General features: G+C 43.0%; 1 protein-coding gene across 13 annotated transcripts in view; it reads left to right on the forward strand.

Annotated features, from left to right (window-relative positions):
- Window positions 1-20,171, forward strand: part of lin54 (lin-54 DREAM MuvB core complex component) — a 114,568-nt gene that overhangs the window by 2,787 nt on the left and 91,610 nt on the right. Inside the window, exons 1-3 of one of the 13 annotated variants that reach the window (XM_059988861.1) lie at window positions 10,666-14,442; window positions 15,754-16,315; window positions 19,643-19,741. The exons of 2 other annotated variants lie outside the window; for them this stretch is intronic. The gene's annotated coding sequence lies outside the window, so the exon portion shown is untranslated. Of the gene's footprint in view, window positions 1-9,143; window positions 9,169-10,665; window positions 14,443-15,236; window positions 15,301-15,753; window positions 16,316-19,642; window positions 19,742-20,171 lie in introns of those variants that run through there. 10 more of the 13 variants (XM_059988852.1, XM_059988857.1, XM_059988853.1 and 7 more) reach the window with 10 other exon arrangements.

The following is a 20,171-nucleotide window of genomic DNA, read 5'->3' on the forward strand; positions in this document are numbered from 1 at the left end:
TCTTGACTCAGGCTCAGACCCCAAATCAGGCGAAGACGTGACGAGGCCTGGGTTCTTGAGGCTGGGGTCTTGAGGCCAGAGACTTGGGTTTTTGGAGACCAGGCAAAGACATGACAGGGCTTGGGTTCTTGGAGGCCTCTCCTGGGCAGGACACGGGACTCCCCCGACAGAGGCAAGGGACAGGAAGGGACAGAACCAACCGCAGGGTAACAGCAATCAGCCTGACTCCCCCGACAGAGGCGAGGGACAGGAAGGGACAGAACCAACCGCAGGGTAACAGCAATCAGCCTGACTCCCCCGACAGAGGCGAGGGACAGGAAGGGACAGAACCAACCGCAGGGTAACAGCAATCAGCCTGACTCCCCCGACAGAGGCGAGGGACAGGAAGGGACAGAACCAACCGCAGGGTAACAGCAATCAGCCTGACTCCCCCGACAGAGGCGAGGGACAGGAAGGGACAGAACCAACCGCAGGGTAACAGCAATCAGCCTGACTTACCTGACAGAGGCGAGGGACAGGAAGGGACAGAACCAACCGCAGGGTAACAGCAATCAGCCTGACTTACCTGACAGAGGCGAGGGACAGGAAGGGAGCTCAGTCCAGGGTAGCTCCAAGACTCGAGGCAGCCAGTAACCCCAGCGTGCTACAGAACAGCCAAATCCATAACTCAATGAATGTACTAGCCTTCCACCGGTAGGTTGCTCCAAGGAGAGACTGAAAAGACCCACCCCCCCCCCCACTCAATCCCAGGGCCACTTATATTCCCAGCCCCCAAGATGAGCATCAGGTACTTATGTTTAAGTCCAATCGAAACAAGGGACAGTCGGAGGACCCGGAGTCCGGAGTCTGCGGACCGGACGATGAACCAGAATGTGGACTTTGGGCTGGACCATGACAGGAAACTCAATCTCAATGGCTCCCTACATGGCTTTGGACCACCTGGACAACACAAACACCTATGTCAGGATGCTGTTCATCGACTATAGCTCAGCATTTAACACCATCATTTCCACAATCCTGTTTGAGAAGCTACAGAACCTGGGCCTCTGTACCTCCCTCTGTAACGGATCCTCGACTTCCAAACTGGAAGAGCACAATCTGTGTGGATTGGTGGTAACATATCCTCCTCACTAATGATCCACACTGATGCACCTCAGGGGTGTGTGCTTAGCCCACTGCTCTACTCTCTCTATATCCATGACTGTGTGGCTAAGCATAGCTCAATTGCCATCTATAAATTTGCTGACGATACAACCATTGTTAGTAGAATCTCAGGTGGTGACGAGAGGGCATACAGGAGTGAGATATGCCGACTAGTGGAACGGTGCCGTAGCAACAACCTGGCACTCAACGTCAGTAAGACGAAAGAGCTGATTGTGGACTTCAGGAAGGATAAGATGAAGGAACACATACCAATCCTCACAGAGGCTCAGAAGTGGGGAGAGTGAGCAGCTTCAAGTTCCTTGGTGTCAAGATCTCTGAGGACCTAACCTGGTCCCAATGCAACTATGAAGGGAAGACAGCAGCCATATTTCGTTAGGAGTTTGAAAGTATTTGGTTGGTCCACCAAAACAATTGAAAACTTATATAGATGTACTATGGAGTACTAGCCTCTATAGTATCCAGGACATCTTCAAGGAGCAGTGCCTCAGAAAGACAGTGTTCATTATTAAGAATCCCCACCACCCAGGTCATGCCCTGTTCTCACTGTTACCATCAGGTAGGAGGTACAGAAGCCTGAAGGCACACACTCAGTGATTCAGGAACAGCTTCTTCTCCTCTGCCATCTGATTCCTAAATGGACACTGAACCCATGAACACTACCTCACTATTTTAAAAATAAATATTATTGCGTCGTTGTGGGAAGTGGAGTGAGCTGGGAGTAGAGTGGAGACCTAAGGGCTTTGGCTCAACGGGCTTCGGCGGAACCAGGTGAGGCGAGGAAGACCGGAGCGGCAGAGCTCTCACAGCCAGTTGCTTGGTAAGTAGTCCTGCTTCCTTTTACACTTATAACTTTAAAAGTATTGTTAAATAGTGTGATAGTTAGCTGTATCGGGGCAAAGGGTTCTTGCATAACTAATACTAGTACATTAAATTAACTATATAGCATGGAGCAGGTGATGTGTTACTGCTACGAGATGTGGGAACCGGTAGACCCCATTGAGGGACACGGCAACTACATTTGCAGCAAGTGTTTGTTGCTCGAGGAACTCCAGCTTCATATTGATGAGCTGCAGTCCGAGCTTCAGACACTGCGACACATCAGGGAGGGGGAGAGTTACCTGGACTCTGTGTACCAGGAGATAGCCACACCTAATAGATTAACTAATGTAGATTGCAGTCAAGCACAGGATGGTGTGGCTATGAGTGAGGAAAGTAGGGGAATCCAGGAGATAGGGCTGGAGGAGATTCAGGCCTTGCTCTTGTCCAACAGATTTGAGGCTTTAACTCCCTGTGAGAGCAGGAGCGGGGACTGTGGGGAGGATGAGCAACCTGCCCATAGCACCATGGAGTGGGGGGCCATTCCAGGGGGGGAGTCAATAGAAATGTTGTAGTAATAGGGGACAGTATCGTCAGGGGGAATAGATAGGGTTCTCTGCAACTGAGAGCGAGAGTCCCGAAGGCTATGTTGCCTGCCTGGTGCCAGGGTTAAGGACGTCTCTTCTGGGCTGGAGAGAAACTTGCAGTGGGAGGGTGAGGATCCAGTTGTCTTAGTACATGTCGGTACTAATGACATAGATAGGACAAGGAAGAAGGTTCTGTTACAGGAATATGAGCAGCTAGGGGTCAAATTAAAAAACAGAACCTCAAGGGTAATAATCTCTGGATTATTACCTGAGCCACGAGCAAATTTGGCTAGGTTAAATAAAATTAGGGAGTTAAACGCGTGGCTCAAAGACTGGTGTGGGAGAAGTGGGTTTTGCTTCTTGGGACACTGGCACCAGTACTGGGATAGGAGAGAACTGTTCCGCAGGGACGGGTTTCACCTGAACAGGGCTGGGGTTAGTGTCCTGGCGAATCATATAACTAGGGCTGCAGAGAGGTCTTTAAACTAACGAGTGGGGGGGGGGGAGGATTCTAGAGAGCAAATAATTAAAAAGACAATGGAGAAGGTAATGGATGTAGGTAAAAGTGGAGAAATAAAAAGACAGACTGTGTCGGGGGGGAAAGAATGTATGGAGATAAGCGTAAAGTTGTACAAAAGGAAAAGGTAGGAAATAAGTGTCAAACATATTTGAAAGGCCTTTATTTGAATGCACGTAGTATTAGGAATAAAATTGATGAGTTGACGGTACAAATAATTATGCATGGTTATGATATTGTGGCAATTATGGAAACATGGCTGCAGGGTGACCAGGACTGGGAATTAAACAACAATTAGGAGAGACAGGCAAGAAGGAAAAGGAGGTGGGGTGGCTATGTTAATAAAGCAAGAAATCACTGCAATAAAGCGAAATGATATTGGCTCAAAGGATCAGGATAACGAAACAATTTGGGTAGAAATAAGAAATAGTAAAGGGAAAAAAGCAGTGGTGGGAGTAGTCTATAGGCCTCCAAACAGCTGTAACTCAGTTGGTTGGAGCATAAATCAGGAAGTAGTTGGGGCTTGTAATAAGGGAACAGCTATAATTATGGGGGATTTTAATTTTCATATTGACTGGACTAATCAAGTCGGACACGGCAGCCTTGAAGAAGAGTTTATTGAGTGTATTCGGGATGGGTTCCTTGAACAATACGTTACTGAGCTGACAAGGGGGCAAGCAGTCTTAGATTTGGTCCTGTGTAATGAGACAGGACTAATAAAAAATGTCCTAGTAAAGGATCCCCTTGGAATGAGTGACCATAGCATGGTCGAATTCCATATTCAATTAGAGGATGAGAGGGTTGGATCTCAAACAAGCGTACTGAGCTTAAATAAAGGAGACTATGATGGTATGAGAGTGGAATTGCTTAAGATGGATTGGGAAAATAGATTAAAGGGTAGATCGGTACTTGATCAGTGGTGTATATTTAAGGAGTTATTTTACAACTATCAAGAAAAATATATTCCACTGAAGAAAAAAGGGTGTAAAAGAAAAAATAGTTATTCGTGGCTAAGTAAAGAAATAAAGCAAAGTATACGACTAAAAAGAAAGTTATATAAGGTAGCTAAATCTAATGGGAAGATTGAAGATCAAGAAGCTTTTAAAGATCAGCAGCAAATAACAAAAAGATTGATTAAGAAGGGGAAGATAGATTATGAAAGTAAATTGGCGAAAAACATAAAAGCAGATAGTAAGAGTTTTTATAGTTACATAAAAAGAAAAAGGGTGGCTAAAGTAAATGTTGGTCCCCTAGAAGATGAGACCGGGAAATTAATGGTAGGGGACATGGAGATGGCGGAAGCACTGAACAAATATCTTGTATCAGTTTTTACAGTAGAGGACACTCAAAATATCCCAACACTGGATAAACAGGGGGCTCTAGGGGGAGAGAAGCTAACTACGATTCAAATCACCAAGGAAATGGAACTTGATAAATTAATGGGACTGAAGGTGGATAAATCCCCAGACCGGATGGCTTGTATCCTAGGGTCTTAAGGGAAGTGGCGGTCAGGATTGTGGATGCATTAGTGATAATTTTTCAAAACTCGCTGGACTCGGCAATGGTCCCGGCAAATTGGAAAAATGCTAATGTAACTCCTTTATTTAAAAAGGGCAATAGACAGAAGGCTGGGAATTATAGGCCAGTTAGCCTAACATCTGTGGTTGGCAAAATGTTGGAATCGATAATTAAGGAAACAGTAACAGGGCATTTGGATAAACATAGCTTAATAGGACAAAGTCAGCATGGCTTTACAAAAGGGAAGTCAGGTTTGACAAATTTGTTGGAGTTCTTTGAGGACATAATATATAGGGTAGATAAAGGGGAACCAGTGGATGTGGTGTATTTGGACTTCCAAAAGGCATTTGACAAGGTGCCACACCAAAGATTATTACTTAAAGTAAAAAATCATGGGATTGGGGATAATATTCTGGCATGGATGGAGGATTGGCTTTCTAACAGAAAACAGAGAGATGGGATAAATGGTTTATTCTCAGACTGGCAGTTGGTGACTAGTGGTGTTCCGCAGGGGTTGGTGTTGGGACCCCAACTCTTTACAATCTATATTAATGATTTGGAGAAAGGGACTAAGTGCAATGTATCGAAGTTTGCTGATGACACAAAGATGGGAGGGAGTGTAATGAGTGCGGAGGACATTGAAACCCTGCAGGGGACATAGATAGGCTGAGTGATTGGGCAGACATTTGGCAGATGAAATATAATACTGACAAGTGTGAGGTCATACACTTTGGCAGGAAAAATAATAGAGCAAGTTATTATCTAAATGGAGAGAAACTGGAAAGTGCTTCTGTGCAAAGGGATCTGGGGGTCCTGGTGCAGGAAACACAAAAACTTAGTATGCAAGTGCAGCAGGTGGTCAAGAAGGCCAATGGAATGCTGGCTTTTATTGCTAGGGGGATGGAGTATAAGAACAGGGAGGTCTTACTGCAGTTGTACCGGGTATTGGTGAGACTACACCTGGAGTACTGCGTGCAGTTCTGGTGTCCATATTTAAGAAAGGACATACTGGCTCTCGAGGCAGTGCAGAGAAGGTTCACTAGGTTAATTCCGGGGATGGGTGGGTTGATGTATGATGAGAGCTTGAGTAGATTGGGACTCTACTCATTGGAGTTCCGAAGAATGAGAGGCGATCTTATTGAAACATATAAGATTGTGAAAGGGCTTGATTGGGTGGATGCGGGGAGAATGTTCCCAATGATGGGTGAAACTAGGACTAGGGGGCATAATCTTAAAATAAGGGGATGCCATTCCAGGACTGAGATGAGGAGAAATTTCTTCACTCAGAGGGTAGTGGGGCTGTGGAATTTACTGCCCCAGAGAGCTGTGGAAGCTACTACACTCAATAAATTCAAAACGGAGATAGACATTTTCCTGGATAAAAATGGTGTTAGGGGATATGGTGAGCGAGCAGGTAAGGCTAGGTTTAGATCAGCCATGTGATCTCCTGGACCAGTTTTCGATAGCCTGGATGGGTCGGAGAGGAATTTTCCAGATTTTTTCTCCTCAATTGGCAAATTGTTTTTTTTTTGCCCCGGGTGATCACATGGGTTTGGGTGGGATGAATAATAAAATAAAATGTGCGGCATGGTGCCCTGTTGGTTGGCACTGTTGCCTTGTGGGATTTGGTGAAAACTAGAGTTAAGATTGGATCAGCCATGATCTTGTTGAATGGCGGAGCAGGCTACTGTTGATTGGCCTACTCCTGCTCCTATCTCTTATGTTCTTATGTTATGTTCTGTTTTTGCACAATTTCAATGTAATATATATATATATATATATATATATATACTGTAATTTATTTATTTCTATATTATCATGTATTGCATTGTACTGTTGCTGCTAAGTTAATGAATTTCACGATATATGCTGGTGATGTTAAACCTGACTCTGATTACTTCCTTATCCCTTTATGCTTCTTTCAAGTACCTGTCCAGATGTGGTTTCTATTCCTGCTACTGTCACCCCATCTGAAGCTTTTTCTGTACTGTGTGTGTGTGTGTGTGTGTGTGTGTGTGTGTGTGTGTGTGTGTGTGTGTGTGTGTGTGGAAGAAATTAGATCCTTGCCTCTCAGATCTCCTAAAAACCTCCTCCCTCTCATTTTAAACCTATCACATCGTTACCATCGGGAAGGAGCCTGAAGACAAGAACAGCTTCTTCCCCTCTGCCATCTGATTTCTAAATAGGCATTGAACCCATGAACACTACCTCGCTACATTTTTTTTATTTGTTATTTTGCTCTACTTATTTTAACAGTTTATATACTCAATTTTTTGTCTATATTTATCATGTATTCCATTGTACTACTGCCGTAAAGTTAACAAATTTCACAACATACGCCAGTCCGATTATGATCTCCTCAAGTTTCTCAACTGTGGGGAAACGTACTCTGGCTATCTACCAGATCCATGCCTCTCCTAACTTCATATCTTTTATATTCATAGCCAGAATTTAATGGTACTTCCCCAGTTTCCCTTCAGCAGGCAGTGGTAAGATGCCTTCTTGAACTGTCCATGAGATGTGGGTACAGCATTATACCACATTGCTGTTAGGGAGGACTACCAGGATTTTGACCTGGTGACAGTGAAGGAACAGTGAGATATTTCCAAGTCAGGATGGTGCAGCTTGGAAGGTAACTTCCAGATGTTAGTGTTCCATTGTTTTTGCTGCCCAGCTGTTGGAAGCTGCAATGGCTCAGGCAGCTGGAGAGTTTATCACACTCCTGATTTGAGCTTTGTTGGTGCTGGACAATCTTTGGGAGTTGGGAGGTGAATTACTCACCTTAGTATTCATATTCTTTGACCTGTTCTTGCAGCCTCATTGTGGAGACAGTGACTCCAGTTTAATTTCTGATCTGTGGTAATGCCAAAATATTGATCATGGGGAATTCTGTGATGGTAATGCCATTGAACGTCAGGGGTTGATAGATGGATTTTCTCTTGTTGAATTGCCTAGCATTTGTGTGATATGAATGTTATTTCTTCCTTGTTTGTGTTCCTGTGTATTAATGACAGCTGACAGAGGATGGTGAAGGCTTGTGAGACAATATCAAATAGATTAAAATGTTTTTCATCTTGAAGTTACTAATGTTTGGCGAGTAACATTGAGTTTGATCCAGATGTAGCTGATAACATTGTCTCAATTTCATGATAATTACAAAGAATAATAAAAGTCAAATTTTAGGAAAGCGACATTGTGTATATTTAATAGAATAAGAGAGCCAAAGATATTTTGCAGGAATATTTTTAAATACACATGAAAATGCTAGAATTTGTGCTTGGAGTATTGTGGCAGATCTTCACCTTAAAAGAGGAAAGACGGAGATTTCTGCAGAAGAATGACAAAGCTTTGCATCTCGACAAGTGAGACCTCTAATGGTAGTGTTTGACATGCTCATGTGGACAGATAGTTTGGGGTTTGCTGTAGGAGATGACGGACATTGAAGTGATAAGGAAGAATAAGACCACTGAGAGGTGACCGCAGCCCCTGATTTTCAACAGGATGCGGACAGCAAACTTACAGAGATGTCATGTATGGAGTGCAGAAGAAAGGAAAGTGTTCAAGGCATTGACAAAAAATCTAGATATATCAAATGTAAGACAAAAATCAGGCAGGGGAGAAGTCGGTTTTTGTTTCCCTTATGTGTATAGTGTCTGTGCCACACAGGTGACCCTGGTGAGGGAGCATAATGGAACAATTGGCACCCTCAGAGATGTCCTCTTGTAAAGAAAGGGCATTGAATAAACTGAAATACACTATTAATCCCAGGATAACTTCTTGATCTGATTGTACTTTATTTTAGAAAAGTCTGTTGATAAACCAAGTAGACACGTATTTGTCCGTATAGAAGCTCCTCTCAGGATCAGTTATATCACTAAGATTGCACACACCCTATTGTAAATCACATCCTGAAAATTTGCAAAAATAGAAGGGTTTCACCTACTCCAGAAAAAATACTGAGAATATTTCCAGGTGGTGTCTATCATTGACCATCCAGTCAACACGAGTCAGTGAACTCAGTCAATTCATTCCAGTTTATTTAGTTTTTAACTTCAAAGTAGCAGGATTTCTAAACAGACATATTTTGTATTTTATTTTGGTGCAATTGTAATAAAATTTATGTATTATAATTCGGATCAAAGTAAATTTTATTATCAAAGTCACTGTATACAGCCCTGAGATTCATTTTCTTGTAGGCAAACTTATAACTGTAACAGGATCAATGAAAGATCAGAGTGCAGAACTGCATATGCAAATATAAATAGCAATAAATAATGAGAACATGAGATAGTCCTTAAAGTGATATCATTTGCTGTTGGAACATTTCAATCATGGGGCAAGTGAGTGTAGTTATCGCCTTTTATTCAAGGACCTGATGGTTGAGGGGTAATAATTCTTCTTGAACCTGAGACACCTGTACCTTTTACCTTTTACTCAAAGACAGCAGCGAGCAGTATGCAAACAACTTGGCTATGATACCTGCATGGATCATCTGCATAAATTGTTCTCTGGCTAAACTGAAGACCCAAAGTTTCAGTAGTGGGACAATGGAGATTCAGCTACCAGGTGCTTAAAACATTAAAGTACTTATTTGACAATGTTTCATGTTTTATTGACTTATTCTGCTCCATGTTTCAGGACAGTAAAGTCAGGCTCTCTGCTCTGATTCTTAGAATGAATTGTATTAGTTGATGAAACATATAATTTTGTTCTTGTTGCAATTAAGTGTCTGCAAATTATTATATAGAATGTATTATTCCACCAATCCTTTTTGCACAGCCTCTTCCATGTTTTCTTACTATCAGTTTAGCCCAGAGGATTGGTTTTGGATCCTGTATCGTTTTCCCAAGGTCCTTTATTCATGCATCCCAAACTCTTTCACATCCATCTCTACATTTCCCAACAAAGCTGTGCTCCTTATCTTCACATTCAGCAACTCAACTTCACCAATTGTCTCTTCAGTGTCATTCTCACTCTCAATAAAAATTGCCATCCTAAGCGGAACTGGCCACAATTCTGTCCTTCACGCAAGTCCGTAGCTGAGATTAATGTGTTTTCGGACCTCCAAGATAAAATTGAAAATACATCTCCTGTTCTAACCGTTGGTGACATCTGTCTCCACTTTCCAACCTGGCATCTATTTTAACATTAACCAACCCTCTGCGTAACACCTTGTTATTTTTTTCTTTTGCTTTGTCCCTACTTCATTCTTTTTTTTTGCAAATTGTCTGCACTTTTCCTCTCCATCTCAATTACTTATTCCTTTTAAAACGTTTATAAAACTATTCTCTGCCAAGCTTTTAATATTCCTGTTCTCTTTATGAAATTAACTTTTGTGCATACTGGTTAACTTGTTTCTGAAGACTGAAACCACAATTTAAAAATATTTTGAATTTTGATGCTGTATATTTCATCAAAAAAAATCTGAAAATCAAACTGGCAGATTTGAAATCTTACTGGTAATAAAAGGACAAAATGATTTTTCAATGATTCAGCTTAAGCAAAATGCAGTGTAAAGTTAATGTAATTCTTATCCCATTTCACACCTAACACTTTATGATGTAGGAAGATTTACATAAGCAATTTCATGAGACTGCATACCTCCTCAAACTTAAAACTGGAACAAAAAACATCTCAAAATACGCAACAGATCATGCTGCATCTGTGGGGAAAGGTTTTGCTTTAGACTTCTGGAATATACATGCCTTTAAATTTTTACTTGGTGAAATTGAAGTTTAACCCACCATGCCACTCAGTTTCCAAAGGATTCAGTACGTTTATTCTGATTGTATTTCTATGTCAAAAATATCGATGTCCTGTTCTCTGGAAATAAGAGAAAATTCAGCATTGCACTTATTTTAAAACTAATTTTTCTTCATAAGTGGATCTTAAATAGTTTTCATTCAAATGTTCACTAAGAATGTTTTGATTCATTCAGTTTCTTGATATACATCCAATTATGATAATATTGGAATATGCTTTATGATGTTTGTTAAAGCACTAGGAGTAATTTCATTTTCTTTTTCTGAACAGTATATTTTCCTTCTGTCTTTTTTTCCCTCTCTCTCCCAAGGAGTTAGGATTGTTTGGTAAAGAGTGAGTACCAGTATTTTGTAAGAAAACTAGACATTTATTACATGTTGGCCTTTTGAGGAGCACATCACGATGCCTTCATCACTCAAGTCAAATATTGATTGACTATGTCAGAATTCCAATTATTTCAATAGAGTGAGTAGATCATGCAATATATACACTATCTGTCCAGAATCATCTATTAAAAATGTAATATGACTTCTAGTCTTTATACACCACTATCCCTGTTATGTATTTAATATTTCAATAATATAACTAATCCTGTATACATCTTGGTTGACCGAGCATTCTTATTCATTTAAATTACGGGTTATGTGTTTTTAAAATGCTTTAATTACATACATCATTGCACTACTGTGTGATACGTGCGCAACTCACTTAAAGTAAACTAAACGAATATTCTCAGACTCCTGTGCATTTCTTTGAATTAGTTTAATTTTAAGTTACAAAACATAACAATCCCCTGTCATGATGCTCTTCTTTCCACAATGGAGTTCCAACCAGCTCTTCCCCCACCAATACAATCCTCCACACAGGTCCCAGCTGGAAACGATGGGATCTAGGTGCTCCTTATTGAATATTCCAGACAGGAGCCAACTTGGACCATAATAAACTCCCTAATGACCAGGTTTCCTTTAATCCTGCAAGGATTAAAATCACCTTCTGAAATTACTATGTCGTTCAATTTACTGGGCATCTGTGGTATGATGATGAAGACAGCAAGACTTTTGTAATCAGGTTGAAAGTTGTATTATAAATTCTATACAATTTATTAAGACTTTGGTGATATGTGTAATATCATTAAATTTGCTATAGTGATTGTCATATGATAAAGTTGCTCATGTTGAAAAGGAAATTTTCCCCACAGATGGAGAAATCTTCTGATGGAGTAGGAAGTAATCTAAATGCCAAAACTGGGATGTGTATATTTGCTGTTGCCAGGCCAGTAGAACAGCGTGACTGTGAGAGCATTATCTTTCTCAGAGCAGGTCTGCCTTTTGAACCATGATCATGAGTGGTTTTATAGGAAATTGATGACTCCTAGAGTTGTTCTTCCCATGATTCTCCACTCTCAGAGGGGCTATGAAAGTTAGTCACAGTGGAGAAACAGGCCCTTTGGCTCCACTGGCCCATGCTGACCAAGATTCCCATCCAAACTAGTTACATTTGCCTGTGTTTGGTCCATATCACTCTAAACCTCTCCAATCCATGTACCTGTCCAAATGCCTTTTAAATGTACCTGCCTCAACCACTTCCTCTGGCAATGGTTTTGATACACTGATCACCCTGTTGTCCCTCAAAGTCCTATTAAATCTTTCCCAACTCACCCCTAACCTATGCCCTAAAGTTCTTGATTTCCCCAGCCATGGGAAAACAGGACTAAACCCATTCACCTTATCTATGCCCATCATGATTTTATACATCTCTGTAAGATCATCCCTCGTTCTCCTATGGTGCAGTGAACCCAGTCCGAACCTGTTGAAATTTCCCCATCACTCACTCCCATAACATCTTCATAAATCTCTTCTCTGAGTCAAAACCAGGTTTATTATCACCGGCATGTGACATGAAATTTGTTAACTTAGCAGCAGCAGTTAACTTACCTATACTTACTACGTTATGGGTAGTTAGTCTTATCTTTGCATATTGTTATAATCAAAGGATCCTACACCCAAACGTAAACAGAGCAATATTGTATGTGCCATCTGGTGCAATGAGAACTGCACGGTGTATCGGTGAGACCAAACAACTGGTTCACAAACGGATGCCAGATAGAGTTCAACCCAGATAGGTGTGAGGGTGCTTCATTTTGGTAGGTCAAATATGATGGCAACAATCTTGGTAGTGTGGAGGATCAGAGGGATCTTGAGGTCTGAATCCATAGGACACTCAAAGCTGCTGTGTAGGTTGACTCTGTGGTTAAGAAGGCATACAGTGCATTGGGTTCATCAATCGTAGGATTGAGCTGAGAGGTAATGTTGCAGTTATGTAGGACCCTGGTCAGACCCCACTTGGAATACTGTGCTCAGTTCTGGTCGCCTCACTACAGGAAGGATGTGGAAGCCATAGAAAGGATGCAGAGGAGATTTACAAGGTTATTGCCTGGATTGGAGAGTGTGCCTTATGAGAACAGGTTAAGTGAATTTGGCCTTTTCTCCTTGGAGTGATGGAGGATGAGAGGTGACCTGATAGAGGTGTACAAGATGATGAGAGGCATCGATCATGTACATAGTCAGAGGTTTTTCCCCAGGGCTGGAATGGCTAGCACGAGAGGGCATAGTTTTAAGGTGCCTGGAAGTAGGTACAGAGGAGATGTCAGGGTAAATTTTTTTTACGCAGAGTGGTGAGTACATGGAATGGGCTGCTGCCGGAGGCGGAAACGATAGGGTCTTTTAAGATACTCCTGGATGGCTACATGGAGTTTAGATTAGAGGGCTATGGTAAAGCCTAGGTAGTTCCAAGGTAGGGGCATGTTCGGCACAGCTTTGTGGGCCGAAGGGCATGTATTGTGCTATAGGTTTCCTATGTTTCTAACTTTGGAGGTCTAACACCTCAGGTCAGAACTTGGCTGTATATCTACACCTAAAGGACAAGGGACACACCTTTGATGATAACAGCGTGCACAGGTGGTTTGAAAGAAGGGTTAAAGAAGTCATTTTTTGTCAAACTGGAAAAACCATCCCTGAACAGAGGAGGTGAGGTATGACGCCCCCTATTAGCTACTTACAACGCAGTCCTGATACCTCTACCCCAGCATTTCCACAACAGCTCACACCTCCGTTCATGCAGACTAATGACCCTCTCATTACCTCTACATGTGATTGCTATACCGTTAAACAACTCAGTTTATAAACTGGAAAAATAACCACCATGGATTAGAACTGAAGAAGACTGATAAACAACCAATGTGCAACAGATAAATTGTGCGAATAATAAAAAACAAATAAATAAAAACTGAGAACATGAGCTGTAGAGTCTTTGAAAGTGAATCTGTAGATTGTGGATTCATTTAGCGTAGAGGTGTTTGACGCTGGTTCAAGAGCCTGATGGATGTAGGGCGATTGTTCCTGAACCTGGAGCTGTAGGGCTTAAAGCTCCAGTACCTCCTGCTTAATGTTAGAAGTGAGAAAAGAGCGTGGCCTGGATGATGGATGCTGCGTTCTTGCGGTATTGCTTCTTGTAAATGTGCTGGATGATGGGGAGAGGTTTGCCTGCCATGGACTGTGCTGGTATCCACCACTTCGCCGTTCTTGGGCATCGGTGTTTGCACAGCAGGCCGGGATACTCTCCACTGTGCACCTGTATAAATTTGTCAAAGTTTGTATAGTATTTTAGTGCAAACCTGCCCAAGCTCCATCATAGCAAGACAAAGGCAACGATGGTTTTGACACCTGAAGTGTTGCATCCCCATCAAATTGTCGGACTGTGTTTAAAACGTAAGGGAGGCTGTGGACCCCTGCCACTGTTTCACGGTGCTCCGTGGCGGAAGCGCGCAGTGGGATACCCCGCCTCCCGCATTCCTCTCGCGCCGGGAAACGCCGTGACGCGCGGTGGAGGTGGGCGGGGCTGCCGACGTGCTCCGCGGAACGAGCCGATATTATGGGATGTCGGATGGGGGAGGAATGGCGCTGGGCGCGTGATTTTGAACAAACGCTCAGTGTCCCGGCGACCAGAGCCGAGTGAGAGGGTCGCCCGCCCGCCCGAGGCCTGCGGTCCGCCGCCGCCGCCGCCCCGCTCTGAAAGCCGGTGAGTTGCTGGGCAGCGGGTGCGGTGGGTGCACTGCCGGTGAAAGGGGGAGGCAGAGACGGCCCCTCGGCATCGCTCTACCCCCGGGAGCCGGTGCTCCTGCGGTGTACTGATCCTGGCTCCGCGCACAGGTCCTCGATCCGGACTGGGGCCGGTGCACTTGGCTGGAAAATACGCCCGATGCCCGGACCGTGGCTGGTGTCCTTTCCTTCAGGAACAGGCCCTCCGTCCCCGGTCCCTGTCCTTTGCTCAGGGAGCAAGCCCTCGATCCGGACTGGGGCCGGTGCATTTTGGTTCGGGGGTCGGGGGAAAAGGCCCTCGATCCGGACTGGGGTGGTGCATTTTGGTTCGGGGGTCCGGGGAAAAGGCCCTCGATCCGGACTGGGGCTGGCGGTCCATTTTGGTTCGGGAGCAAGCCCTCGTTCCGGACTCGGGCTGGCGGTCCATTTTGGTTCGGGGGTCCGGGGAAAAGGCCCTCGTTCCGGACTGGGGCCGGTGCATTTTGGTTCGGGGGTCGGGGGAAAGGCCCTCGATCCGGACTGGGGTGGTGCATTTTGGTTCGGGGGTCCAGGGAAAAGGCCCTCGATCCGGACTGGGGCCGGTCCATTTTGGTTCGGGGGTCCGGGGAAAAGGCCCTCGATCCGGACTGGGGTGGTGCATTTTGGTTCGGGGGTCGGGGGAAAGGCCCTCGATCCGGACTGGGCTGGTGCATTTTGGTTCGGGGGTCGGGGGAAAGGCCCTCGATCCGGACTGGGCTGGTGCATTTTGGTTCGGGAACAAGTCCTCGGTCTGGACGGTGGCTGGTGTCCTTCGCTCCAGGAACAGGCCCTTTGCTCTAGGCGCAAGCCTCGATCTCCGGTGATCTTTGCTTCGGGATTAGCCGCTCGCTATCCGGACGGTGGGTGGGGGGCCGTATTCTTTGCTCCAGGAACAACCCCCTCCTAACACGGTTTCTCTTCAGGCGCCCGATCTCATTGACCTTCAGTGTTGCCTCTTTTCTTTCTGAATCCAGCGCACTTTCCTGATGACAGTTCTTTTGTCATCATCTATCCTGCTATTTTTATTTCGTTCCGTGCCCACCTCTCCTAGACCTGTCGTTATAAAAAGTCACCCTCGATTTCGGGGGATGTTGGGAGAGACCGCCTGAGAGTACATGAGTATAAACTAAAATTTATTGTGCAATTTTAATTCGTCTGGGGCATTGAATGATTCCCTGTCATCACCCTAATTGAGTTTTGTTTGTAACGTAAACTTTCTATTTTGACAGCAGTTTGCACTTAGTGATCCAGATTTCTATTTTGTTAATCCAAGTAGTTATATTCTTGGCTGCGCTGGTGTCCGGCAACTGTAGCATTCATGGAGTTTTGTCTGAGCTTTTGGCCGTATTTTGTGTGTTGAAGTCGCTATAGTGCAGTTGAGATTTTACTTGCCGCAGGTAAGTTGTTGCTTTGTAACTTTGGGTGGCTGGGGATTGCGACAACGGCATCGGACACTTGCTTGTGGGCTTTGTTTGGAAATGTTATTTCCTGTCGAGTTTTCTTCGCGGTTTTTTTTTCGTATTTTGTCTGTCTCTCAGGCTCGCACAGGCCTTGCCTTCCTCTGGAAATATGATGACGAGGTGAAAATGGCGGAGCTTTCGAAATGCAATCCCTGCCTAATAATACACTCGAGCTCGATCCAAAAAGCTCGACCTGAGTTTCGTTTCTCCCGGCTTGCGAACCGTGACATGAAACATTCCACCAGCTTTTCGTTTATCGGGGCCAGTTTTCATTGCAATCGTAGAGTGTAAATAAAGGCCTGCCGTTCAGTCTTTCATTTGTAGAGACGTGGCTCTCCAAGACGCAATAACGTGTGACAAGATTCCGCCTCGAAGGTTGAATTTTAACTTGTCTAGTTTACCTGTTTCGAGAGCATGTGAAAAATTGTACATTCATTAATATGTGATTTAAAACAAAAGTCTAAACAGCTGTAAAGTGTAACTTCTGTATTTGATTTTTAGCGATAATTAGCAAACAGGTAATTTATAAACGTATGCAGAAAGAATGCGAAATATTTGATCTTTTCTGTCTTGCGGTGTAAAGAGCGCCCCCTTACGTGTAAATGAACCCACCCGTCCAAATATTATTGCGTTCTGGTGGTTACATCTACTCATACTGTATGCCACAAGTATTCAGTAACCCTTTTTGGGAATGGTGACCCGTCAAACAGTTGGGATCTTATCGACGGGAAAGGGTATTTTTAGTTATTCAATTTGCTATTCAACTTGAGTATCACGGCATGTTCATAAATCACTATTTTGTTGAAGCAGAACTTACCAAAGCACACAAGGTTTATGAGCTTAGATTTGCCTTGGCAATGAATGGTCAGATGATTTTGAAGTGGATTTTAAAGATTTTTAATTTTTTTTTTGCTATTGTGCCGTTTAAAAATAGTTTTTTTCCCCCTCTGCTATGAAGTTGTCATTATAACAAATACTGCAGCTACATTTGCCACCTTCCTATCTGTTGGGATTATTCCAGAACATGAATAACTTCAGATCATTGCTTATGCACATTGATATCACTTTGCCATTCTCACATAAACCAAGATACAGTGTGAAAAGCTTTGTGAGCTATCCAGACAAATCATGCCATACTTAAGTACATTGAGGTAGAAATAAAGAAACACCATGCAGAATGTAGGGTTGCAGTAACAGGAAGAAATGTAACACAGGTAGACAAAGGGCAATGGCAAGGTGGAATAGAAGCTGGCCTTGAGTCTGATACGTGCTCTCAAGCTGTTGTGTCTTTAATACGGTGGGGAAGTGGAGAAATGAGGATTATTGGATGGGAATGTTCCTTCATTACATCGACTGCATTCCCGCGGCAATGGGAAGTGTCAATGGTCTGCAGACTGCCCATAGCTATACATTTTCTTGAGGTCTCAGGCAGAACAGTTTCCATAACAAGCTTTCTATTATGCCTGTGCAAAAAAATTGTTAAGAGTCATCAGATGCCAAACTTCTTTAGCTTTCTGAGAAAGTAAAGGCTTTGGTGTCCTTGGTTGTAGTTCCATGTGGCTGGAGCAGGCAGGGTGTTGCGGATAGGACTTTGAATCTCAATCATCTCTGACTTGGCATCATTGAAGCAGCAGGAGCATTGGACTCCACCCTACTTGCTGAAGTTGATGATCTGCTCCTTCGTTTTGAGGGAAAGATTCTCTTGTCATCATGCCACTAGACTCTTTATCTCCTTCCTTGTGCTGTCTCCTCATTGAGATCTGGTCCACTATTGTGGTGTCATCTGTAAACTTATAAATGAAGCTAGAGCTGAATTTGTTCACGCAGTCATGGGTATATAGAAATATTGTAAGGTCAGAGAACTGTTGTTCAAGTGGCATATCTTGTTTGTTGTGAGGCAAATGTGATAATTTGCATAATGGGGGCAATAGGTGATAAAAAATGCTTGATATCTTCACAGCAGTTGACATTTGGTTGCTCTATAGAGGGCAGAAACTATTATACAGATCTTCCACTGCCCTGAGATCAATAATTGCCTTTGGACAGTTAGTCCTGTGTACAGTTCTTCCATTGGCAGCCATTTTCTTTGCTTATCAGTGACACCAACTGCAGCATTGGGCCTATCTCGAGGTGACTCATTGTGAATTAATAGTAACATGGTTTAGAACAAATATATAGGCATTCAATCCTAATGAGAAGTCGATTAGGCATAGCTAACAAGTTGAAAAAGGTATTTGATCAGATAAAAAGGCTTGTCATGTTACCAAAAGTGCAGTTTGCCTGAAGGTTGGGAAAATTTAGACTCTAGCAAAGGAAAATGAAAATATTGATAAGAATAGTAACTTTAAAAAACATTAGAAGTTTTTTTATATAGAGATGTGAAAAGGAATAGATTAGTAAAAGTTCATGTGCAATCCTCACTGAGATAGAAAAAAACAAGGAAATAGAGAAAATTACAATTTGTATTCTCCTTTCAAGACTGACTAAATACAATCTGTGATGAACTACTGTCTAAAGGGAATGAGATGCTGAAGAAATTATTTTAAACAGAAAGTATCCAGAAGCTAATAAAACTGAAATCTGAATGAATTGCAAGGTTTTGGAATGGGTTTCAGTGGAGGAGGTAGCACTGGATGTCATAGTACAAAATTCTACAGATTCCAGAATGTTCTCCAAACACTAGATAATGGCAAATGTCACCCCATTTTTTAAGCAAAGAGGGGGAGAGAAAGTGGGAACTGCAGATCAGTTAGCCTATCATTAGAGAGGAAAAAGGCTGGCATCTCTCATGAAAGTCATAAAAGGATATTAGGTTGATGACGGAAGGAGTTGGACAAGCCAGCATGAATTTATGGAAAGGAAATGTTGTCCAACAAATCTGAATGAGATGTTCTACCTAGCAGAATAGGTAGTGAACATGTTGGAAATTTCACAATCTCCACAATAAGGTGCCTTAATAAATTATTAAACAATATTTCAGAGTTTATGTAATAGTGAGAACTGAGAACCAGTTTACAGAGAAGGAATAATGGATAATTTTTGACCAGGTAGACTGATTAGTATGAAGCTACAAGAATCAGTGTTGGAGCATAAGTTTTCACAATTTCTGTCAATGATTTGGATATGGAGCCAATTGTATTTTATTCTACTCCCAGCATCAGTCATATTTTTCTCTCCCCCTTCACTGTTTCTGTGAATCCCTGTTTTGCTCATCCCTGTCCATTCACTTCCCCCTCTATCACATGGCACTTTGGTGTAACTCATGTCCCAACATCACCTCCCTCACCACCATCCAGGGACTTAAACAGCTTACCAGGTCAAGGTTTAAAGGTCAAATTTAATGTCAGAAAAATAAATGTATACAATGTACATCCTGAAATGCTTTTTCTTTACAAACATCCATGACAATAGAGAAGTGCCCCAAAGATTGAACAACAGTTAAACGTGAGAACCCCAAAGTTTCCCCCAGCTCCCCACTCCCATAGATGTGGTGGCGAGCAACAATCCCCCCCCCCCCCCCGCCCCTACTGGCAAAACAAAAAGGTCAGAAGGATTCTTGTGAAACTTATCCACTGCATTGGGTGCTCTTGATGTGGCCTCTTCTACGGAGCATAGACCATTTTGCGGAAAAACTTTGCTGTATATGTAATGGCCATTCTGACCTCCCAGTTACATGCCATTTTGCTTCTTCCTTTCCCACAGAGACATCTTTATCTTCTCCACTGCCAACTGTAAACTAGAAGAACAGCACTTCAGTAGTCTACAACTGAATGGTATGAATATTGAGTTTTCCAGTTTCAGGTAACCCACGGTCTATGTGCTCTTTCCTCTGACTTTTCCCCCATTTGGTTTCCACACTCTACATCAACCTACTTTTGTTGTTTTTTTTTGTCACGGATCCCTACCTTTAACCAAGCTCCTCTAATTTTTCTTTTCAACCATTACTACCATTAAACTGTGATCTATTACAGCAAAACAAAACATGCTGTTGGAGGAAAGTATAGGGTCAAGCAGCATCCATGGAAGCAAAGGGATTGTTGATATTTTGGGTAGAGACCCTGCATCAGTGTAGAGGGGGATTGTTTTGTATAGAGGTTCAGGGGGTGGGGCTATCACGGTCTTTCTTTACCTCATATGGTTCCTTTGGTCATCTTCCTCATCAGATTTCAACATCTGCAGCCTCTTGCATTTTTGGAAACATCACTTTCCTGACAATGTCTCTGTGTCCCCT

The sequence above is a fragment of the Hypanus sabinus genome, chromosome 14 (genome assembly GCF_030144855.1).
Source record: "Hypanus sabinus isolate sHypSab1 chromosome 14, sHypSab1.hap1, whole genome shotgun sequence".
NCBI lineage: Eukaryota > Metazoa > Chordata > Chondrichthyes > Myliobatiformes > Dasyatidae > Hypanus > Hypanus sabinus.